General features: G+C 39.2%; 1 long non-coding RNA gene across 4 annotated transcripts in view; it reads right to left on the minus strand.

Annotated features, from left to right (window-relative positions):
• LOC119698378 overlaps nt 1-20,575 on the minus strand; it is a 30,089-nt gene that overhangs the window by 4,147 nt on the left and 5,367 nt on the right. The window contains exons 3-4 of one of the 4 annotated variants that reach the window (XR_005256141.1): nt 7,257-7,352; nt 1,933-2,861 (exon numbers count right to left, since the gene is read on the minus strand). The exons of 1 other annotated variant lie outside the window; for it this stretch is intronic. This is a non-coding gene — a long non-coding RNA (uncharacterized LOC119698378). 2 more of the 4 variants (XR_005256143.1, XR_005256140.1) reach the window with 2 other exon arrangements.

Here is a 20,575-nt window from a genome sequence, read left to right on the forward strand (position 1 = left end):
TGAAACCCCACAGGTGAGATGTGGGATATGGGGTTGTATTTGTTAAAAGGTGATAATGGTTCTGTTTACAGAAAGCCCCGTGGGTGGGTACAGCAGCAGGCTGGGCCCTTAGAGGTCAGTTGGGGGATGAGAGGCAGTTGTGGGGAGAGAGGCATGGCCAGCATGCAAGCAGGAAGCTGAATGGGTGGTGAGACCACAGAACAGCAGCACTGCAGCTGAGCAGCCAATGGGTGCCCTTCTTCTGGTAAGTTTTGGTTATGCCCAGGGGAAGCTAAAGGTATATAAGGGATGTGTTTCCTAAAATAAAGCAATTTCCTTCATTTGCACAAGGGGGTCCATGTGTCTTTGTTCCCCATTGCTACATTGTAATACTCCCCTATGAGAGGTGGAAAATCAACTTTTTGTGTCTACAATGGAAAATAAGTGTAAACTGCTTTTGTAATGTAGGGAGAAAGTCTTGCTTTTTAAATTTGTTTTGGTTTTCAAGACAATTATTGGATGTGCATACAGGAGCTTCTGCCAGGCCCTTTCAGTCTTGTTCTCCATCACCTTTTGTTAAGAGCTTGATTCCTACTAAAGATACGTTTCTGTCATCAGATACAGCCACAAATACATATAAAATAAGTGTTTTCAATCCCAGCATTGATATTTTTTTAACATTTCAAGAGGAAAAGAAGCACAAAAGACGCCTTTCTTTAGGTGACCTTTTGTATGTGATCTTCCCTACACCAATTTTTTAACTCAGAAATTATTAGAATATCTCTACAAAATCCTTCTACTATTCCACAGAATTTATTGGAATATAGAGGGACTATTGTCAGACTTTCCATGTACTTTTTTTGCATACATGTAATGTTCACCAAGTTGTGGGAAAAACCAAGCATTCAAAATTCCTGTCTGTTTTTTGCAGGCATATGCACATTTCACAGCTGTTATTATAGACTACTTAGTTTCTGATAGTGCTAGGTACTGCAGAATGAGTGAGATTTAGTTTTTCCTTTTACCAGATTTACTTTAGCACTGGAAAAATCTGTAGGGCACAGTAGGAATTATGCACATATATATTTTGATGGGGATGCTCTCTAGCAGTAGAACTGCATGAGTTTACATTCAATTCCAATCCATTGCATCCTCAGCAGGAAAAGAATGAGGCTGGCTGTTGAATAGCTGTGGGTAGAGCTAATTAAAAATTTTGTATTCCAATGCTTTCCAAAAAAATCTAGACAAAAAAGTAAATGCAATCTTTTTTATAAAACTTCCATTTAAACACAGATTATTTAATTGACCAAGCAATTGAAAATGGAATGTTCTCGATATTCTAGATTTTCACTGTTTTGGCAAATTTGTGTGTGTGTGTGTGTGTTGGTTTATTTCTCTGTTTGAGGTATTTTTAAGTCTTTCAGAAACAAGGTAAGCACTAGAATAATGCAATCTATGTTTAGAATGTGTTTTTAGGATCTTTATTTTTTAATTGCTATGGATCAGTACCATGAGTCTTTTATTTTGAAAGACAGGTGTCTGCCAAGGAAGATGGGAGTCTCCCTTGGAATGGAAAATGTGATCCTCTTCCCTCCAAATTATTATAACTTTGACATTACAGGGTTGTCAGGCAAAGATATGGGAAAAGGAATAATAACAGTTTTTTACTAGTGTGTGTATATATACATAGATAGATAGATAGATAGATAGATAGATAGATAGATAGATAGATAGATAGAAAACAAGGCAAACAAACAACCACAACGGGAGCCACACCAAACACAAGAACAGAACCCCGGTGACAGCCTTCTCTCAGCTGCAGGCGCTTTCCCCTTTGGTGCAGTTACAGTCACAGCCGCCAGGGGCGCTGTTGGCTCCCGGCCAGGCAGGGCAGGTGCGATGATTCCCCTGCAGCCGCAGGGGGCGCTGTGGCGCGAGCCCAGCTGCCGCTCCACTGCCCAAGCGCTGCTGGGGGGAGAGATGGAAAAGGGGCTTCCTTCAAAAACTCATGGGAGGCAGCTGGTCCCGGTGCCCCTCCAGATGGCATAATGGGCTGTAGCGGGAACCTCAGAGCAGCAAGCTGGAATGCAGAGGTGATCAGACCCTGGGGGATGGCAAATAAAATGTAGCAGAAACTCTGCAGCCATAGCAGGAGCTAAGGGGGAAGACATGGGGTCTCAAGTTAAAGAGTACCAAAAAAACCAAAGCAGCAGCAGAAAAGAGTGGGGCTGGACAGCAGCAGCTGAGCTCCCACCAAAAGCTGTGAGACACTCCCTTGGTGGAGGAGGAGAAGGGAGTGGGGTCCTAGGTTTTCATCTGGGACACCTGAGTAGATGGTGAGGTGGTGTTAATAAGGTCTCAGTTCAATGGCTGCTCTTGTGACCAAAGGCTCACTTACAGTAAGGAAGAAGCAGCAAAGGACTGAACTCCACAGTGGCATGTGTTATAAACGTAATTGCCAATTTAGCCGGATCAATAATTTGCGAGAGTCAAATTATTATAAAATAACAAAGTATAAAATTTATTTTGCGTTCTAATTCACAATTTAAGCCAGCTACATAGTGAAACGGACAGAGTCAAGCCCAGGACTTTGGCTCTGGGTGGCACACGTATGCAGCTCTGAGCCCCTGTTGCTACAGAGAGGTAGTGGCACACCATGGCCATGTCCGAGTCCAGTTTTTATACTCTTTTTCTCAATGGAGGTGAGGATGTCCTTTGTCCTTTTCATAACCAAGTGAGTTTCCAAAGCTTCTCTGGTCCAGGGATAATACTATCAGATGGAAGACAGTCCAGGTCCTAGCGTCTTGGGAATAACTCATAGGTTTCTTGTCTTCTGCTAGATGAGTCCTTAAGGATCGCTTTTATAATACACAAACCGGAGTCTGGGAAGATATACAAGTTAAACAGTCTTACTGGTAGTACTTTACATGTTAACGGATTTCCCAGAAACGGACTATAGACTAAGTGAATTATCATAAAATGTACTATCTCTCTAGTTATCTGTGGCCAGGTGTGCCGCTGATAGCTTCTCCCTGACTTAGTTAAGATTTCCCAGTTCCTGTGTTGCTTTCCTCTTCTTCATATGTAAGTGTAGCAGAACTACATGTGGTATGTGTAAGACAACTGGTTTCCCAACCCCTGAGAGCTACTATGTAAACTCCATTCTTTAGCTTTGGTAACTAGCTTGGACATGTTTCCTTCAGCAGTTTTTCATATGCAGTTGTAAAACCCTTAATATTCTTATAACAGATCCAAGTTTCCACAACAGAACTATATGTTAGTACATTCATAATTACTAGACTTATAATGACATTTCATTCAGTAATACTATTTTATCAACCTATGAATTTTGACGTATCTATAAGACATGGAATTCTCCCCACAGCAGAAACAGCACCATCTCCTCCCCTGGTTCTGAGAGCAAGAGAGAGTGAGGAGCTGAGCCCTTTGCCCTCAGCCAAAATCTCATGGTATCCCTGCACTTTCAAAGAGAAAGCCCACCAGATCTGTAGCACACTGCACTCTTCCTCCTCCTTGTTTGCTACATCTTTTTTCTCTCTTAAGTACCATTGTTATCATCTCTTAGGCAACAAATGGGAGAAAAATCCTTGAAAGAAAAAGGAAAGAAAAAAAATCCTAACCTCAACATCATGGTTATATAATAAAATTATATAAACTGGAGTTTCTGAACAGTGTTCCAACATCAACTTCTTTTTAAGAATTAGGGGGAAGATGCATTATTTTGATCATACCATTTAGATGAAGGTAAATTATGAAATATCTTAACAAGGTTTGTGGATGAAGATTTTTTATTTGTAAAGAAAAATATTAAAAATATTCTAAAATAATATTTCTGAAACTAAAGTTTTATTTTAAAATTTGGAGATGTTTACACTATACATAGCAGTATATTTAATTTTCACATAAAACTTTTCCATTCCAGCTAGAGATCCAAGTGTCATCATCCTTACAGACCTGATAGACATCCAGATGACTTTATGTTCTGTTTGATCTATATAGAAATGCTCATAATTTCCTATGCTACGATCCTTCTTGAATACTCAATCTGAAGTCTGTTCTATCTATTCTATATGTGCTATATATCCTGAAGAGAAATTGTGTAAATGTTAATTGATTTACTGATGGCATACAAGCCACATAGAGGATATCACTTGCTCTTACATAGTTTTGTTGAGCTTGTAAAACTTAAAAGCAGTCACTGGGTTGTGTGAGTAAACATGGATCTTTCAGTATGTACTCATTTTTCTTTGCCACTTTTCTGACTCCCATTATATTTTAAAATTTAGAAATGTCATTAGAATGAAAAGTTTAAATACAAATTTTGAATACATTTATATTTTTATAACACACTAAAATCTAATGAACATTTATCATAACTCTTCTATGCCTGATGTCCCCACAACCCAAATTATCTTCACCTATTACAGTGTTCCCATCAGGTATGCAGAGATAAAGAAATTCTTCATAACTAAGACATATCTACTATGGATTTTTTGGCGTTTTTTAGAAAATATAATAAAAATTAAAATGCTCCTATTTTTCTTTCTACGTGAAGCAACCACTCCTTTATGGTTCTCTTCAAAATCTCAAATGTGTAGATTCTTCATACGGCAAAACCAGTTTTCTCTAAACTTTCATTTTCTCCAGCAACAAAGCTGATGCTGTGTAATGTATTTTTAAAATAACCAAGTGGAATAACTGACAGCCAGACAGAGAGAGATTCTTCTTTTCCATTAGTGTTGCAACTATGCTGCTGCTCACAGCTTCAGTTCACTTCTCTGTTGGTCTATGTCTAACATTAATTTGTGTCATCATTTGAATATGAAGGTGGATTTTCCTTCACACAAGTACTGTTAAAGTGAAGAAGCAAAAGGACACTGAAATTTAAATTCTAAATCTCAGGGTCTGAACTGTACTTTTGAGATTGTCCAATCTGTTTATTGCTTACAGAAAGAGTCAATGTATCTTGTATCTTCTTTTTTATGCTTAATCACCAGCTCCTGGGCAGTTGCTGCTTCTTCAGTCAAGGGCTGCTGTGGATGATTAGCACTCCTGAGAAAAACAGTCCATTCCAAATAAGCAGATTTAGTTTAATAATTTTGTTTGCTGAACTGAAAATTAGAAGGCTGGGAATGAAGTAATATTTGTCTATAAGGCATGTGCACCCCAGATCTAGAGCAAAACCAGCTTTGCAGGTCATATTAGAGAAGACAATAGCTAAAATACTTGAAATTTTAGAGCTATCATGCTATACAAATATTTGTTGGATTTTTTAAAGGAAAGTTTATATTCTTAACATTTTAGAGAATTTAGAATTTAGAAGATTTAGAGAAATGCAGAGCTGATAGAATTCGAACACTAGGAATCAATGAGGGAGAAGAAAAATGTGAAAAGTTCATGTAATCATTAATTTAACTAAAAACAATTAAATAAAAATAATTTAAATATGGTTTAAACCATGTCTTACTTACCTGTAAAATATTGCCTGATTAAATTTGTCTTTAATTGAGTAATTTACTTTATATAGGGTTTTAATACAGCATAGCCACCTGTAATCTTTCTTATGACAATAGGTAGATCTTTCCTTCAATGAAATTAATGGAGCTATCAGAATATTCCAAATATCTAGTTGTAACATTCATATAGGCCAAAGTGAAAAGATTCTGATTGTGGCCTCTGTCTGATCCAAATATACTGAATACAGTTTAATACTGAGACAATCCTGATCAACACAGCATCTGTTTTGTCTTATCTCCCAAAGCTGCTATTCCAAATTAATTGGTGCTGCAGGACAAGTTGAGGTTAGCCTAGTTTTTCATAATAGAATAATCTGAGTTCGTATTTGTTTTATTAAAAATGTAACTGTGTAATTGCAACCCTTAAGTTAAACCCCCTTCCCCTTCAAGAGTCATGGAAAAGTTCAGGTGGTTGGAAGGAAATTACCAGAGGAAATACTTGTGTGAAGACTCCTCACTGTTTTGTAGTGATAAGGGTTTTTTTAGTGTTTCTTTTTCTTCTGTAAATGTAACATTGCAGTACTTCAATTGAAGCCATCAGAGTTTATTTTGAATAGTTAAAACAGTTACCTTGCTACTTAGAAATTATGTGTTTCATTTTAATAGATGAACTCATCAATAAATAGCATTTTATATTAGTAAATCAAGATGTTATATTTTATATTAACAATTAAACATAACTATTCTATGAGCTGTACCTGATATTTAACCCAATATCTCTGGCCTTTTCTGTATAAGCAGAGAAAGACTTAATGTGTGAGAAAGGAGTATGGAATTAAAGTGACAAAGTGAGCAAAGTCTAAGAGAGAACAGTTTGATTATTAGAATTTTAATTTAATTTGAAATAGTGCATGGTAAAAGATGAAGATGCGTAATGTCTTGGGGTGATTTTATGATGATACTCTATTCCCTAATCATCTGCTTTATGCCCAGAAAATGGCTGCTGTAGCTTTAAGATGAACCAGTGGCCGGAGCCTGAGAACCCCGGTGTTCAAACTCTCCTCGCCCCAGTGTGGTCAGACGCTGCACAGATTGTTACTTCCCTTGCCTTCCCTAGATTAGTTTTTGTCAGTTTAGGCAAGGAGCTTCTGGTATTTTTCCTTGCCCTGGCCTGGAGGCTTTTTACCAGCAAATCCTCTCAATGGCCTTTTGTTTGTTTTGTTGTTTTTTTTTGGTTGGTTGGTTGGTTGGTTGGTTTTTCTTGACCTGTTTCAGGTTGGCTCGTTCTTTTTTCGGTCCTTTCGGGCAGCTGGCCGGGGGGAAGCCGGCCCAAACCCAAGACCTCGAAGAAGCTGAACCAACACAAAAAAGGACATTAAACTCTACCAACTTCGCCTGCTGCAAGGAGGAGACCCATGCCAGAAATAGATCAGGCTCCCAGCTGCTTTGTGAACTTTTTCCTCTTCTTCCCTGAGACAAAGAGGGGCAGCCACCATCTTTGCCTCACGGCCATGAAGTCTGGTGGGGGGTGGGGGTTAAGGTTTTAAAATTGAAATCCTTTTCTGTGCCTTGCAGGCAGCCCCCCTCCTTTTTTTTTTTTTTTTTTGTTTTTTTTTTTTTGTTAATATAACAGTTGGTTGGTGGTGGTTGATGTTGTTGTTTTTCCACATGCTGGTATCAATTTCTCTCGATGGCAAAATAAAAGGGAGTTATTAAAGCCCTTTCTCTTTAGAGCAGATGCTCATTCCAGGGAGTTTTCTCATGAAATTTGTCTTGATACCCAAACACAGAGTCACATACCTAGAGCATTCTGAGCAGTTTGCTAATTGCTTCCTTTTAAATATATTTTCCAAGTCAAAGATTTTCACATCTCAAGATTCTCCATTTGCAGTATTTCTATATATACAAGGGGGAAAATAAAAAGGAAGCATGTCAGCACGTCATCCTTATATACAGGTGATCTCCTAGAAATGATAAAATAGCATGAAAATGCAACAAGGGAAGCATCTATTTTCGTTGTGGATTTACAGAGTTGTTATAAACGTAATTGCCAATTAAGCCAGATTAATAATTTGCGAGAGTCAAATTATTATAAAGTAACAAGGTATAAAGTTTATTTCATGATCAAATTTCACAATTTAAGCAAGCCATGAATTAAAAATGGACAGAGTCAAGCCCGGGCTTTGGCTCTGGGTGACACACACATGCAGTTCTGGGCCCCTGTTGCTCCAGAGTGGCTGTGGCACACCTTGCTCAAGTTTGAGTCCAGTTCTTATACTCTTTTTCTTGCCGGAGGTGAGAATGTCCTTTGTCCTTTTCATAATCAAGCGAATTTCCAAAGCTCTTCTGATCCAGGGATGATACTATCAGATGGAAGACAGTCCAGGTCCCAGCATCTTGGGAATAATTCATGGGTTACTTGTTTCTTGCTAGACGAGTCTTTGATTACTATGTTCACAATACTCAAACCCGTGTCTGGGAAGATACACAGTTTAAACAGTCTTTTACCGGCAACCCTTTACATGTTAACGGATTTCCCAGAAACTGACTATAGGCTAAGTGAATTGTCATAAAATATGCTATCTCTCTAGCTATCTCTCTAGCTATCTGTGGCCAGGTGTGCCACAGATAGCTTCTTCCTGACTAAGTCAAGATTCCCCAGTTCCTGTGCTGCCTCTGCCTTCTTCACATGTAAATGTAGCAGGACTATGTGTGGTATGTGTGAGACAACTGGCTTCTCCCAACCTCCGAGAACTGCTATATCAATCTTTATTCGTTAGCTCTAGGAACTAGCCTGGACATGTTTCCCCTAGCAGTCTCTATATGTAATTTTAAACCTCTAGTATTCTTCTAATAAATCTGAGTTCTTATAGTAAAATCATATTTCATTTTACTCATAATAATAATAACATCACACACAATACCTTTAATTGTATAATACTATTTTATCTACCTACGAATTTTGACATATCTCTAACAGAGTTATATGTGTCTTCTAGCTAAAGGATTAAAAATATTTTAAATTATAAATCTGAGAACAGTATCAAATAGTCCACACTTCAATTCCATTGCTATCACTAAGCTGCTGTGCAGTATCTTGAGGTTTCAAGACTTACTTTACTCACCTGTAAAATTACTTGTGTTTATTTTATGGGCATGCTGTCAGACCTACCACACATTTGTTTATAAAACACTGCAAGAAAGCCAGATATTATTTGTGCAAATCAATACTGAATAATAACTGTGGTTCTGTTGTAGTTGAGGAGAGGTGATGAAGTATTCTCTATTTTCAACTGAAACGCAAGTTACTCTTCTTTATGTAGAAGTGCCCTATGGGCCTCTTCTTGAAGTAGATCAGACATGAAAGGAATTTCAAGCCTGAAGCCTTTGGTCTCTTCAACAGGATACTCCACCCTATTCAGTGGGTGGCAAAATTTGTAGTTAATCCTGGGAGCTAGAAAAGGGAGATAAGTAGGGCGAGAAACACCTCCCTCCAAAACATTTCATTGAAAAGTATAAGGAGTAGGGAATTGAGAATGCCAATACTCAAGCAACAATATAGCAGTATCCAGATATTATCTTAAATGCTGACAAGTTTCTAATCTGAAAGTGGGAGATCTGTTACTTCCACAATCCTTATGTCCTGAATGCAAGCACTAATTGATAGATCTAGCCACATAAAACTGTTGTCCTTTTGCTTTGTCAAATTTTGATGGCTTTGTGCAAACACAGGGGGAAAAAAGTGTATTTGTTCTGTATGAGAGACTGGAATGGTTTATGCCTTAAACATTTTTATGAAGGAGTTTCATCCATTATAGAAAAAACTGTATAAAGACAACCACAGAAGCCCATCCCTCCTTGAAGATGCCTGACTCTAACTTTGGACTGTGAGATAAGCAAATAAGATTAAGGGGATTGTGAAAACCACCAATGACTTGTTTTTAGAATTTTAAAAGTTTAATAGTAGTAAAATGGTTATAAAAATAGTAATATGAGTAATAAAAATTTGGACAATTAGGATTACGACAATACAAGACAATACAAACAAAGAGTTACAGACAGTCCTGGTATCTCTTTCTGGGCCAAATAAGCCTGAAAGAGGGCACACGTTAACAGAGGATTAACCCTTAAAAGCAATAGCCTGTTGCATATTCATACACCTCATACATGACGCAAAAATTCCATTCAAACAAAGGATTCTGTATGGTCAGTGTCAACTTCTTCCTCTGAATCCTAACGGTGTCTTCAGGGCTGGGTGAGGTTGGAAGAAGTTATTTTCTTCTGAAAAGGGAGCCATAAATTCTTTTTCTCTGAAAGATTTAGGTGTCCTGTGGCTGCTATCTCGGTGCAAGTCTCCTCTTTAAAAGAAGTATCTTACATAGCATAGTTTCTATTTTAACATTATGTTATAACCTAAAACTATATTTAACACACTACTTAAGAAAATTAATACAGCATAATTTTCTAACATAACACATATAATCTTCATTTTAATATTTGCAAAAAGCCAATCATAAAATATGCATTTTTCACAGGATGCTATTGTCAATCATCTCAGGTATAGGGAGAAACAAACAAGGCTGAGGGAAAGGAATGCATCCACAAGAAAGCCAAATTTAGCAGAAAATTGTCCCTGGCTGGGTTTGGTGTGGGGACACAACACCCCCCAGAGACCAGGTTTACACAGACTTCCCCCAGCTGAGGAGGGAGTAAGAGGCTTCACAGTATGGCGTAACCTCTGGTCAGATGCACTGAACATCCATCTTCCTGTACACAAACCAGCCCAGCTGTGAAACCACCAGCCCCACAGGCCACATCCACAGGACATTCACGTGACAGGCAACTGAGGGGGTGTCATAATCCATCAAAGACCCCCCAAGGTGCTCCCCAGACTTATTTCTGAGGCCATGCACCACAGCATTGCATGTGATGCAAAGGGATACAACCAACCCAGAATCTGCTGCAAGAGACTGTGTCAAACTGCCCCCCCCCACGGGGCCGTACCTGGGCCTTCCCGCCCGGCCTGAGCATATATTAATCCACTGGATTCTATCCTTTTTGGGGGGGGACGCTCACCACCCAGAAGACCAGCTGGAGAGTATCAACAGAATATAGTCGGGATCCATGGAGTATTGGGATATTGGGACACAAGACAGACAATGGACTTTGGACTTGGTTAACATAAGAAATTTGATAACAGGATGCCTTGGCAAAAGCAAATGGAACTTTGAAATTAGACCTAGATCGCAAGAAGATTCAATCAAATGGGTTTACTGGAAAAAGAAAATCCCATTAAACTCTGCAAGGAAGAGATGTTGTTTTATGCATAAGTTTTGTATGTGATTTTGACCTAATCATTGTAGTACACATTACTAGTCTCCCTGAAATAGTATGTAAGCATTTGTATCCCACAATAGAATTGGATTCTGATCACCCAGTCAGTCTCCCTGTCTCTCTCTATTGCTGACAATTGGTGCCTCTGTGTGAGGAAATGAACTGGCCTGAGTGGCAGCAGTCAGCGAGCCCCTGGAACTGATCGTGATGGTGAGAACTGCGTCTGGGCCCAGTCTGCTGCAACTGACAGGTGAGCCAGGGGAACTAAAAATATGGGAAAGGAAATGTCCAAAGAGAGAGACGTCTATGAAATCATGCTCGCCCTTCTAGGCAGGCATAGCTCCCCCATCCCAAAGCAGGACCTTAAGTCATTTTTATTCCCATCCTGGAGAATGCTTTTTAAGATACTGGAAAAGTGAGAGCAGCTGGATGCCGTCGGGCCCCTACCCTGCTCTGGCTCTCCTCACTCTGTCTCTCCCTGCCCACTTGAAACTGGCACCTTTGATACTGAAGAGCAGCCACAGCCATCCACCTCACCCCTGCCCAGACAAAGGAGGGGAAGGCATCCTTTCTCATGGTTGTTAGGAGTTTACATCACTGACCATGGCTCTAGCAGTGAGGAGGGGGAGCCCTTCAATCCAGGGCTGATAGACTCAGATTATGAGACTGATCCATTCCCTCCTGACCCTCATTATAACTGGATGCAACTAAAGAAAAAGGCCCTTAAGGAGGAGGACCCCCAAACTTGCAGGAAATCTAGCATTTGAAAAAGGACTGTTTTGAAAAGGGGGAGACCAGATCCAAAACTCCCGCTGTTTGCCCTCGGTGCCGTAATCAATGTCGGTCCAAGTATGACTTTGAAGGGCGTCCTTTGGCCCCCCCAGAGCCAAAGTGCAAAGCACGGCACCACACAAAGACACAGATGCCCCAGCCAGTGCCTCAGAAGGACCACTGCAAGCCTCAGCCCAGCCGCTGCCCCAAGCAGCCTTTGCCGGACCACAGGCAGCCCTGGCCAGACCACTGTCGCTGACCCACATGGAGCCACCCCAGGGAGCTCTGGACTGGACATGTCAAACAATACCACCGTAATGTTACTTTATTCATCTGTTCATTTGCTTCCCACAGGAGTTTTCGGACCACCTGGACAGCGCATGCGTACTTTGTTTGTTGGTTCTCCCTGGAGCTATTGAGTCTGACTCATGGCATGGATCCCCCAGCTGCCCTGTGTAGTCCCGGCCAGGAGTCATATAGCCCAACTCATATTTTTCCCAGCAGCACCCCTATCTGCATCCTCGATAACTGAGAAGAGGGAGGGAGGTTTTGATTCCACAGGGGTCCCACAGATTTTATGGACACAACGTATTACATCTGAGCGTCTAACATGCATGTGCAAAGTGACTCTGAAAGGCAGAGACACTCCTAATAGGACTCATCGGATACAGGAGCCAATGTGACTGTTACCTCAAAATGCCAATGACCCAGGGAGTGGCAACTAATGACTGTGCCTCAGGTACTCCTGGGCATGAGTGGGAATCTTCAAAGCCTGCAAAGCCATCACTGGGTGCAAATAACAGGGCCTGATGGGCAGATAGCCACAGTTAAACTTTTTGTGCTGTCTGTCCCCCTGGATTTGTGGGGGAGCAACGTGTTAACACAGTGGGGAATTTTTGTGCATTCAGATTTTGTAAAGGAGTCATGGTGACACTCGACACCCCCACACTGGTCCCTGGCTGAAGTGCCCCAGGTGCTTTCAATCATTGGAAAGAGCAGCAGCTACCAAAGGGACACTTGATACAGATCTAAAGCCCTGAAGGACACCTAACCCTGGTCAAACAGATTATATTATCAGTCACTTGGCTTTTTTTAACAACATATTTTGTTGTGAATTTTTCGGTACAGGTATTTAGTACTATATAACTATATCTCTTTTTGTTTTAGCCTTTTTGTATTTTCAGGGTTCCCAGACGACTGAAGGAATGATGAATCTGACTCCATGTTCTTAGAAGGGAGGGTAATTTATTATTTTATGATACTATATTATATTAAAGAATACCATACTAAACTATACTAAAGAATACAGAAAGGATACTTACAGAAAACTAAAGAGATAATAATGAAAACTCATGACTCCTCCAGAGTCCCGACACAGCTTGACCATGACTGGTCATTAAGTCAAAACAATTCACATGAAACCAATGAAACAACCATCTGTTAGATAAACAATCTCCAAACACATTCCACATGTGAGCACAACACAGGAGAAGCGATGAGATAATATTGTTTTCCTTATTCTCTGAGGCTCCTCAGCTTCCCAGGAGAAGAATCCTGGGCAAAAGAGATTTTTTTTCCAGAAAATATGACAGTGACAGGCTTTCAATGTTTATATCCCATTACTCTTATTAAGCCAAAAACTGGCATAGTTCACTGAGAGTAATTAGATAAGTCATAAATTCAAGATTCTTTATCTCACATTCCAAACAAACCTTGAACTTTATATGCAGTAATTATTTAAGACTTAACTCCACTGTCAGCTTTATTAAGTGCTTGCTTTTTACTCCATAGTTCTAACAAGGTGTTTTATTGCAAATATTTCAGTACAATTGTTTACTTGTGTCTGGAAAATTAATTCACAAACATCAGAGGTTTATGTCCAAAAAGGAGACAGAGGAGTCCTTTTACTTTATTTGAATAAAGGGAGAGGCCATGGGATATTCCCCTGGGGTCTTGCAAATTTTTGGAGGATGCAGCCTCCCTTTTTATCCTAATTTCCTGGCCGCATTTCCCTTCTCTCTTTCCCCATTGGCTGAGGTACTTGAGAGGTACAGACTTCCTGAAATGCGTGATACTCAAGATTTCCATCCAATTATGACCCTCCCTTTTCATTTTTAATTCTTATGGAGTTTAGGGTTCTTCCCCATTGTTTCTTTCATCTTTCATTATCCAATTTCATTTATCCGCAAACCTAAAGTTTATTTGTAAAAGCAAATATCTTTTTCCATTCATCTATCAGTGGAATCCTTCCCATTGTTTCATTTATCTCTCAGTGCCAGTTTTATCTACCAGCCTGTTTGTAAAGATAAATCTGTCATTCCTCTCACTTGCATGTTGTTTGTTGTGATGTTTGATTGTTATATGACAAATTTTCAGTAACCTTTTTGTAATAATAGATTTTAAATAAAGTGATTCTTGTTAAGATTGATTTTTGTTTAGTCTCAGTGATGTTAACTTAAGGTTCTTTAAGATATATTTATTAAGGTTAAGTTTTAGTGAAGCTGATTTTAAGTTTTGTCAAAGTATACCTGCGTGAAAAATGTGTATTATATGATTTGCTTTTCACAAATATTAAAATGAATACTATATATGTTATGTTGGAAAGTTATGCTGTATTAATCCTTTTCTTGTAGCGCTACACTAATCTTTTAAAGTAGTGTGATGAATATAGTTTTAAGCTACAGTAACTATGTGATGTAAGATACTTTTTCTGACTAGATCAAGGAGAGATAACAGTAACAAGACACCAAAAATTCAAGAGAAGAGTTATTGCCTCCTTATTGGGAAGAATCAGACTTTGAGGGACCAAGACGGTTGATTTACAAGATGAGGGGGTTTTGACAATAACCAGAAAACACCCTTTGTTTGAAAAGAAGTTTTGCATCATGTATAAGATATATAAATATGCAACAGGCTATTGCTTTTAAGAGTTAATCCTTTGTTAGCAAAGTGTGTTCTGTGGCAGAGCAGAGCACCCAGACGTCTGTAATTCTTTGCTTTTTTATTGTCCTTTATGGTCCTAACTCTAATTGTCCAAATTCTTATTACACTAATTTTTATAACTATTTTATTACTATTAAACTTCTAAAATTTTAAAACAAGTGATTAGTGTTTTTCACACCTGTTTGTGTTGTAAGATATAATTCCTTTGCTGTGTCATACAAGTGAATGACATAAGGTCTGAATGAATTTTTGTTAAAATTTGCTCATTTCAATTACAAGATAGCACTATTTTGCTATAGAAATAAGAATAATTTTTGCTATTTTATTTTTTATAAGCAGCACTGAAGAATGAGTAACAATTTTCTGAGTTATTTAATGCTTTCTTTTTTACTTTTTGGCTTTAATGTCATATATGTTTAAAAAAATAACCTCAATTTCTTAAGACAGTTTCTACTGATATATAAGTAACCCCGATTATGTTGTTAATCTTATAATGTGAATTCACTGACTTTTTATAACAGTACTTTATTCATTTGCTATTTGTCTGTGGTACCACTGACTAACTATAAATGAGAAAGCCAGATACTTTACAAACCTTCACTTACTGTTGTATAGCTATTTATAAGACATAAATTATTTTCCTAACTACTATTACTATAGAGGTTTCCAAAATATATTAAAGAGACTCTTCCAGTTAAAAGCCTAGACCCTCACCAAGCCCTGGCCTTAACTAGTAGAGAAATTTTTCTACACTAAAACTATATTCAAGTAATTTTGACTTGCTAAATTTGGACCTGTAATAGCTAAACCTCCTTTTAAGGTGAACTTGGAAATCATGGAAACCCAGGAATGAGTTCCCAAGCCCCCACATTAAAAAACAAAGCTTGCCAATTACTACATACACTAAGTACAATATTTAAGAAATTGATAATGTATTGTATTAAATCACCATTCTATTTTTTATGTGCTACTAATTGTATCTATTATCTGATTTATTTTTACTTAGGGCAAGTTTTTAGTTTTCTTATATATTGTTATGCTTTTATGTTGCCTTCATGGTCATAATGAGAAACACACGTTATTTAAAACCAAAAAACTTAGGGGGGGATTATAGCTTCTCCAGAACTTCACACAAGGATTTTTTTTGAAAGCAAATTAAATCATATCAAATTTGATCCCTTGCCCTCCTGAAACACCCTTGGAACCCCAAGTATTAGAATTCCTGGATTCTGTGAAATTGGATTTTTGTGTTAATTTTAAATACACAGGAAAGAATCAGTCTAAAAATGTTTCTCCCTATCACCCTGTGTATAAGAATCATACCTTTTGCTGCAATTACATTTCAGACAGTCTTTATAAATCCAGTAATGTGGCTGCCATCAGGAATGTTTTTAGTTTATAAAGATCAAGCCTGAGCCTTTTAGTGGCTGGAGTTTTTTAGCTAAAAGATTCTTTTTAAGATAGGTATGTATGTGATAATTTTGACAATAATTGTATTATTCATTATATCTTTCAATCTGTACATAGATTAATTATTAAGGCAATTAAAGGAGTTGTTTTGATTGAAAGGAAAGGGGGAGATATTGGGATATTGGGACACAAGACAGACAATGAACTTTGGACTTGGTTAACATAAGAGATTTGATAACAGGATGCCTTGGCAAAAGCAAATGGAACTTTGAAAATTAGACCTAGATCGCAAGAAGATTCAATCAAATGGGTTTACTGGAAAAAGAAAATCCCATTAAACTCTGCAAGGAAGAGATGTTGTTATATGCATAAGTTTTGTATGTGATTTTGACCTAATCATTGTAGTACACGTTACTAGTCTCCCTGAAATAGCATGTAAGCATTTGTATCCCACAATAGAATTGGATTCTGATCACCCAGTCAGTCTCCCTGTCTCTCTCTATTGCCGACACAGAGTGGTGATATTTTCTTTAATATGTCTCTCTTTCTGTCCCCCACCTATTTTCTACTTCTTTGCCTTTCTTTCTGTACTTCCTCCTTGTCTTTCTCTCTCTCTCTCTCTCATATTTACTATTAAATAAAATCCATACTATTGACTTTGGCATACAGTCTCATTTGCACCTTAATTTAGGCAGAAGCATTTGTAATAATTAAAAAAAACTAGACCGTAACAATTCTGTTTCATAGATTCCAGAAACTGTGATGCAGAGAAATAGTCTAATTTATTCCTAAATTGTAACTTTCTCTATTCTGCATACATCAGTTTGCTATAGATGGATAATGATTGCCTCTCACAATTAAGGGATGAATATTGTGTGAATATTAAGAGAAGCTTTATTGAGGTATAGTTATGTTATTGTAGTTTAGATGTCCTCTGTTCTCCCCATAGTTCTGTTTTCCTGCCCTGTATTGTTGCCATCAGACAGCCGGGGTGGTCTAGGACAGATAAAAAGAAGGCGTGCAGGTGTCCCTTGCTTGGGGCAGTTGGGAATGGAAAAGCTGGTTGCTTAGGGGGGCGGCATGGCAACACCTGAACTCCAATCAAGTTCCAAGAAAGCATTTTCCACTGATAAATGGCAAAGAAGAGCTGACTGACAGACTTTGGGAGGGGCCAAGGTTGGCTACTCCCCCCCCCAGGGGTATAAAAGACTCAGCATCCATCTTGAAGACAAGCCAGACATGTGGTATACAGCTACAAGGGCAGTTTCCAGGCCTGTTTTTCCTTATTTAGTAATTTTGTTGTATTTTTTTTACGGTTAATAAACCTTTTATAATTTTTAAAGTGAGTAGTCGTCTCTCACAAGTTTCATAAATTTGATGCCATGGAAGGAAAGTGAGCATATTCCTGAATGACCTATCAAATTATACAGTACTGTAAGTGGGAAAAATACTTCCTGATTATCTTTAAAATAGCTGCTTATTTTGATGGTGGCAAATGTTATTCAGTATATTTCTTTAAAAATCTATTACGCTATAACTTAGTGACTTTTCTCAACTGTGTTCTGCTGGGTGCAGCATCTCCAGTGATGTGGTTTTAGATCTTCTGTTTTTTAGCTAAAGGAATCATACATATGTTATAGGTAAAAATTGAGAGAACCAATTTAATAAAAAAATGAAAAATAGAATTTATTTTGTGACCGCTATACTGTCCCGATAGACAACCAATCCAGACACAGCGCTGAGCCCGGGATCAGAGCTGGGTGAACACTGGCCTGACTTCTATCACATCAAGCCCCCATGGTTTAGTCTGTCTGGTGAGCCTCAGTTATATATTATTTTTCTTGCCCGGAGCTAGGTTTATTTTGTTTCTTTCTCTTTCTCTGAATATTCATGCGGTCCTCATCCCCTGTCCGGTGTTAAAAGAATTCTATCTTTGAGTAGACAGAGCAGTGTCCGGGGAAGCATTCGAATATTCATGTAGTCCTCTGTCCTCCATTTGGGTGTTGGAGGAATCCTGTCTCCTGCTCGGGCAAAGCTGCCTTGGGACAAATAATACACGTCCGGGGAACAGATACATGTAAAATATGAGTTACTGGAACTGAGCATTCACATGCTAGTTGAGTTACTGGAACTGAGCTGCCCTTGGTTATCTATGGTCGGTCGTTATTGGTCAATAATGGCTTGGGCTCTGGGACTGGCTCAGAATTTCCATAGGAGCTACTCCCTTCACTTGCTAATTTGGACTCCTATTAAGTGAACACCTGTGAGTGCTACAATCTAGTGAGGTAACTGGTTTCTCAACTCTTGTGTGAGATTTCTAAAAACCTGGGTGCTTTCTGTAACATAGTCTAAAGCATGATTCAATATATATTTCCCTAAGTACAAATATATTTATATGAGCACAAATTTGATACATTTATTACACATATTAGGGTTTTTTTTAGCTCTTCCCAACTCAGTGTCTCAAGATCTTTACATGAATTCTTGCCCCTGCTGATTAGAAATTATTAAGCAAAATAATTTGCTGTTTCTTAGTGTTTAGGGGAAAATATTAATATAAGAATAAGAAAAATCCCAGTAGTCCTAGTTGTGTTTTACGGCTGTAGATCTCACAACAACTAAGAAGCAACTAAATAAGCAGTCATTCCTTTAAACTTGTTGGGCTTTAGGATTCCACCTTTTGTTTCTTTCTCTCAAGGAATTTTCTCCTATATGTGCTGCTAGGAGACAATAACAACCGGGTATTTAAGAGAGACAAAAGAAGTTGCTAAGCTCAGGGGAGGAGGGCAAGTGGCTTCACTCCTCTAATTTGAGGGTTTCTCTTGAAGGGGCAGAGATGCTTGAGAACTGGGCGAAGAAAAAAGGGGCTGGGGCAGCTGATAGCTCCCTTTTGCTCTCTCAGCATTCAGAGGGGAATGAGGCTGCAGTCATTGTGGGAAGAAACTTCCACCACTGTGGGATTCTGTCTTCTACTGCCTTCTACTGCGAGTGGAGCTCTGCTCCTTAGAGCGGCCGTTGCATTGGGACTGTTATGAATAGAGTCAAAATTCATAAAATAGTAAATGTTATAGTGAATGTAATATGGTTATAAATGCAAAGTATGATATAAATAAGTTAGAAATAGTTACAAGAATTAAGAAGTTGAACTTTACCATGAGGAATCTTGTCTGAGCATGTTTTAAAAAACCAAGGAAAAGCAGCCTACAAGATTGGGAAGCTGGCCGACACACACATACCACACAGAAGGACTACATTTGCATGTGAAGTAAAAACAGCAACACAGAGTTTTGAGGTTTTAGCTGAGTAAAGAATTACGCCATCAGCAGCACACCTGGCGACCGGAGGGAGGAGGGTAATACAGTTGAGGAAAATCCATTCAGGCTTGTAATCTGTTTCTGGGAAATCTCTTAACATGTAAGAGATTTCCAGTAAGGGACTGTTTGACTTGTATATCTCCCCACACATAGAGTTTTGTGTATTGCAAATATGGTTCTTTCGAGTTCTATCTAGCACAAGACAAGAAGTCGATGAATTATTCCCAAGATATCGAGAGCTGGACCATCCTTCATCTGATAGCATTATCCTGGACCAGAGAAGCTTTTTGGACTTACTTGATTAAGAAAAGGACAAAGGACAACCTGGCCTGCAGCAAGAAAAAGAGTATAAGAACTGAACTCAAAATCGCAGTGGTGTGCCGCTCCACTCTGAGGCATCCAGGGCTCAGAGCTGCGTAGCATGTCACCCAGGGTCTATTCCCAGGCTAGACTCTGTCCGATTCGTGGCTGACTGAGATTTTGTCATTCGATCGTGAAATAAATTTTACGCTTTGGTATTTTATCATAATTTGGCTCTTGCAAATTATTGATTCGATTTGATTGACAATTTCATACATAACAGAACCTTATTAACACCCTACCTCACTGAAAAAGGACTTTCACCATCCACTCAGGTGCCTCAGGGGAAAACCCGGGATCCCTGAGCCCCTTCCCCCTCTGAGGAAGCCTCTTTTTTCTGGCTGTGTTCAGGCCGAGTCCACCAGCCACTGCCCAGTCCCCACTGGTTTTTGCCACTGCTCCTAGTTTTCTTTGCTACACTGTAACTCACACCCCTGCCCGGCCAGGAAGCTGTGGAGTTCTGATACATCTCATCTACCACCTCAGGACTTTGCTCACCCCTGCCTTCCCAGCTTGCCACTCTGAGGTTCCTGCTACAGCTCCTTTCGCTTTCCAGAGGGGGCAGAGGGATCAGCTGAGTGACTTTCTAAGGGAAGGCCCCTCTCCATCCCTTCCTGCCGGCTGTGTCCGCCATTACCGCATGGAGAGAGGCGGCCGAAGCTCGCGCCCCAGCGCCCCCTGCAGCTGCAGGGGAATCCTCGCACCTGCCCTGCCTGGCCAGGAGCCAACAGCGCCCCTGGCGGCTGTGACTGTAACTGCACCAAAGGGGAAAGCGCCTGCAGCCAGTGACGGCTGTCACCGGGGTTCTGTTCTGTTCTGTTTGTCGTCGCTCCCACTGTTGCCTTGTTATCCACATACAAACTAGTAAAGAACTGTTATTTGTTTTCTTATATCTTTGCCTGAAAGCCCCTTAATTTCAAAATCATAATAACTTGGAGGATAGGGGGTCATATTTTCCATTCCAAGGGAGGCTCCTGTCTTCCTTAG

This window comes from Motacilla alba, chromosome 2 (genome assembly GCF_015832195.1).
Source record: "Motacilla alba alba isolate MOTALB_02 chromosome 2, Motacilla_alba_V1.0_pri, whole genome shotgun sequence".
In the NCBI taxonomy this organism is placed as follows: domain Eukaryota; kingdom Metazoa; phylum Chordata; class Aves; order Passeriformes; family Motacillidae; genus Motacilla; species Motacilla alba.